Raw genomic sequence first — 4,965 nt, forward strand, 5'->3', positions numbered from 1 at the left:
GGACCCGAATTTTTACTTTGCCAGAGACAAACAATACGCGGAATAAGGCGACTGAACCGATCTACGACGCATTGGCGTCACGCTGACGGAGGCGCTCGCCTGGCAAAATCTGATACTGGCAACCCTTTCGTAGACCAACCAAGGTCTGAAACCCACTACCAATCATAATAATTGTAATATTAAGAGACTCACAAAACGTGCATTATACAGCACTCAACTCATACGTATCAGCTTCATCAGTAAAAGAGAATATTTTCGTTTCAGTATACATATATATATATAGGAGTGTATCTGTACTGCAAAAACGTCAGGTAGGCAATACGACCCAGTGTCGCAAAATGTAGCAACGCCCACTACTGCAGCTTCCTATACATACATACATATTTATCTGATGAAACACTTCCGACAACGAAAACCCGGTGTGTTCGATTAGTGGAGATCTATATGTATGTTCCAACATGTATCATACGGTGTACATCTGAGTAAATAAACCGGTACACGTGAATAGCCGACATCGTAATTACAGCGTATGCAGCTACGTGCGGTCGACAGAAAAAAAGACATCGTATTCTAATTCAGTCATTGCTTCATATTTATTAAGTATACAAATACAAGTTGTTTTGAAGTATCTATAGTGATATCGTGCCGTTGAGATAGTGCAGACGTCTAAAACCTATGTTTAAGTTGAGACGCCGTCTCCGACACGTGACGGGTTCGCGCCAAACGACAGCACTGTTCCCTTTCCACATACATACGCTTGCCAAATATTTTTCTCTGCTCTTTCAACAACGTCAGCGTAGAACACCTTGCGCCCATGTCCCATTGATATAACATTACAGAATATATGGTACGTCGCGCTCATATAGTTAACTGAAAAAAAGGCATAATGTAATTTATTTATGAGAAGTCGCTCACCTCGTCCGAATGTTTGATTGATTGAACTAAGCTTCAGATGGTCATTTTTATCGTGTGTACATAGTAGCCAATTCGTACATATGTATACCTGTTTTTTAAAATTGTCAGCTTTCTTGTCTGACAGACCCTGCATCGATTGAAATGCGTGGTTGTGAAAAAGGACCAACTAAGAAATGGTTTCTCTTGCAGATTGCGGGCTCCCTCCAGGACGGACGCCTGTCATCATGTAGAACATCGACCTCGTAACTGGCTCGTAACACTTTAACTGAACAACCTCATTTATCTAGTTGGCATTGGTGCCACTGTGCTATACCCGTCTCAAAAGGACTTGAAATAATTAAACCGTATATACCTATAATAGAACCTTATAGCGTGGAAGTTTAGGCCATTCCGTTTCCGCCAGTTCCGAAGCAAGTTTCCGCTAAATTCGAGTCGCGCTTTATTATTTATATATTTTATTATTGTATATTATCATTATATGGACGAAAAGTTCCTTTAGAGAATGTAGCATATAAGTTTTTAGGGGCTGCAGCAGACTGATCTGTCATCGAATATTGAATTGATGCCTGATGGTGCCTGGGTGATCTTTGTTTGCATTTGAAAAATGAGCACACACAGCGTCTCAAATCCTCCGTGTCGAGTTCGATTCGTATGGCTAATTTATTATATTTCAACAAAAGAATAAGCTGCCTGAATATCTCGGAATACTTACAACGGTACCAGAATTATGAAATGATACTTCAATGAAAGTTCGCGTATCGAAACAGTCCAAGTTTAACTTAAGGAGAAAGTTCTGTATCTAGTATACGTGTAATCTTCTATTTCGTTAGTTAGTGACTTCAATAAAAGCAAGATCTTGTCATGTATTAAAACTGAGTTGGTGTTTGCCCATCTGCATTGATCGATGGGAAAATGCATCCAAACGGCCGTACGTCAAAAGGTTAGATACAACAAAGGAAAAAACGTGCGACGTTTTCGTGTATATTTGATAAATGGCCTGGTCGAAAATTCGCGAAGGTGGATTTCACCACTATCTAGGTGTATTTCAATGTTCAAAACGATGTACAATTGCGGAGTTTTCGAGAGCGTTGCAAAAATAGTTTTTCTGCCATTATATAGATATCTGCACTAATTGTAGCGTTCAAACTGGCTTCCATATTATATTATCAGGATAATAGATGAACAATAAAATAGCCTTTGTTCGATAAATGAAAAAATTTCGATTTTTCAATGAGCTTTTGATAGTTAACACTAAATCGAACGCCTCTTCTTGGAGCAAGCCACACAAGAACTCTTTCAATTTTTCAATCAGTTTTACATAATTTTATTAGCCGCTGCTGCTATTTATTCTTTTCTGTCAGACAACTTGTTTCTCTCCACGCAAACAGGGGGCCTCGTAAAGCGCCTTCGTAACCGTTGGGGCACTTTTGAAGCCATCTTATTCGACTGATGTTCATATGAGGCACTAACTTTTCTACGATAAATTTTGTACTACAGTTTAATGTATTCGACTGGGTCCTCTCACAAAGCCCGGCAAAAAAATCTGGGCTTCATATCAGCTCAGTCTTTCGTAGGTAGCGTTCCGTCTATAAGTTACACATCCTTGCCGTTAAGTTATTCAAATTCCAATTTCAATTATAAATAGCTTTAATTGGAAAAAGCGCCAGCTGCTAAATTGAATAAGCTTTATTTTTTTAGTTACTAAAATCAAGTTTGTTTCAATGGCACGGTACAATGCAAACAGGCAAATTCTATCCAGCTATAGTATGATCATCGAGAAAAGCTGTTAACTGCTTAATTAGGTTCTCTATTAAACAGCCATGTATAGTTTTTTTAGGTTATAGAGTAAATAACGAAAAAACACTAGCAGACCTTATTTGTTTGGCTTAATTAGTGGACCTCACGTTAATAGATGGAATACATAAAGAATAGATTTAACACATTCTATGCCTATTTTATACCCCATGTACAACGTTCAATCAATACTATGGTAAGGGTAGCTTTACATTGTTAACAATCACACGGTTCCCTTGTATATACTAGATCTTAACTAATGTTCTGAGGGTTTAGCGGTACGAAACGTCTGGATTCAACTTGTCGCAGTGCATCCAACACGGTGACAGCTGGCATTTCAATCAAGAACGTATTCTGTCTAGCAGAATACGCGTACATCGTACCCACTAGAAGAGATAATACGCTCTCAGTTTTTGTGTCGTTGGGATCTGCGGCTGGCGAGAGGACCGAAAGCTTTTTTGCAACAGTTCTAGCACAAGCGGGAGGTCTGCAGTACTCCAAGTCGAACGTTTCTTGTCTATCCAAGTGGGAAGCTAGATAAGCGCCTCGTCTATTCTTCCGCCACCCATCCACATGTATACGAAATGACGAAATAGGGTGTTTTTAATCGCACACATTCATATTATGCGTATTTAATATACAACCGTAGATATAACTGTTGGCTCGAGCCTATGAATACGACCCCAGCCAATCCCATCGTTTCGCTTTAATACCAACTCAAAGAAAACAGCCAGTATTGCCATCGCCGCTCCCGACGTCAAACCAATGCAAAAATAACATAAAATGATGAAAATGCTTAGCGTCCTATTTGCCCTTGTAGCCACCGTCTGTGCTGGACTTACGTCTCCGGCGATCAGCATTGACTCGACCGTCAACTCCCGCGCCGAAAATGGTCTTGACAACTACAGGTTCGCTCACGATGAGAAGCATACTACTGATAGCTCGTTCCACTCGGAGGCCGACAACCCCTGGGGTGTCATCGGGCCTTACGGACTTGCCGATATCGACGGACGCCAGCGTGTTGTGAACTACGTTGCTGACAAGCTTGCATTCCGTGCTTCAGTCAAGACCAACGAGTCTGCAATCGCTCCTTAGGCAGCTGCGGCCACTTCGATTAGTACCCCAGGAACTGCCGCCCTTGCAAAAAGCATCGTAGCTCCGGTGGTAGCTGTGGCCTCGTATGATGAATCGTTTTCTCCGATTGCTACGCGCACCATTGCTGCCCTGCACCATCTCTTGGAGTGGCCTACTCTATAGGAATCTCGCACGCATCCCCAGTTCTTGCTAAACGCGCTATTTGGTGATCTATTTTCGCCTAACTAATCTTTACATTGCCGTCTGCCGCGACCCTCTTTTCATCCCCTTTTTCGGTCTGTACGTATTTTAAACTCAGTTCATTTCTACTGTGGGCAACGTAATCAATTTCGTTTTGTCAACGAGGGTTCTGCACTGAAGTGTTTTGTTCACCAGGCATTGTTTTTTCCACCTGTACCGCGATCGTTCAAGATGGAAATAAAATATGTATCCATCAAACCGATGCCACTGATTACTACTTCTTTTTGCGGATGATCGAGCTGATCTGATCGACATTTGTCGTTTGTAACTAGCAGTACGCTGGTTCAAACCCACTGGCATCCAAGAAACCTGAAGGATAATAATCGAAACTAGAAAAAACCCAGATACCCGCTAGGCGATTTCGCATGTTAGTTGCCGGATGTCCATTACTAAAATAATGAAAAAGGTATTGCCATAGCTATAGGTCGCGCTTTCTCTTTCATAACACGTCACTCACCTTGAAAGTATGCGCTGAAGCGTTTACGTAACAGGTATTCATCTCATAGACAGAACTCACCTGACCTATTTCTATCACACGACAATTTTGAAAACGTAATAAAACGTACGTCAAAGCAGCTACGTTATCCTACGACAGACTCTCGTACATTTAGATTTGAGCAAATGCGTACGATTATTCGAGCTACACGAATAGCTCTTTCTATCGTTCGTTATTATACAGATACATCTTAAGACGACCACATAAAAGCAAAAATTGACAATATCGTGAAAGTCTGATGGTGTCTAACCAATTTCGTAGAGCTCGCACGGCTACTGTTACCAAAATTAAGAAGAAGTCAAAGCACTACAATCTCAACCGTCACCTGTTTTTTTTTTACGAAATCTGCGGCCAGCGGTGACAGCGAATCCAACCATTCTCTTCCGCTTGCTTTACCATTGTTTTTTCTCTCATGGCAATTCTTC

At 41.1% G+C, this 4,965-nt stretch overlaps 1 long non-coding RNA gene across 1 annotated transcript; it reads right to left on the reverse strand.

Annotated features, from left to right (window-relative positions):
- Positions 1-568: 568 nt before the first annotated feature.
- On the reverse strand, positions 569-4,965 carry LOC147756998 (uncharacterized). Its single transcript, XR_015325472.1, has 2 exons — positions 4,866-4,965; positions 569-870 (listed from the first exon to the last, which is right to left on the reverse strand). It is a non-coding gene; the product is annotated as an uncharacterized LOC147756998 (long non-coding RNA).

Source organism: Varroa destructor, unplaced genomic scaffold (genome assembly GCF_002443255.2).
Source record: "Varroa destructor unplaced genomic scaffold, Vdes_3.0 BEIS01000003.1, whole genome shotgun sequence".
Taxonomy (NCBI): domain Eukaryota; kingdom Metazoa; phylum Arthropoda; class Arachnida; order Mesostigmata; family Varroidae; genus Varroa; species Varroa destructor.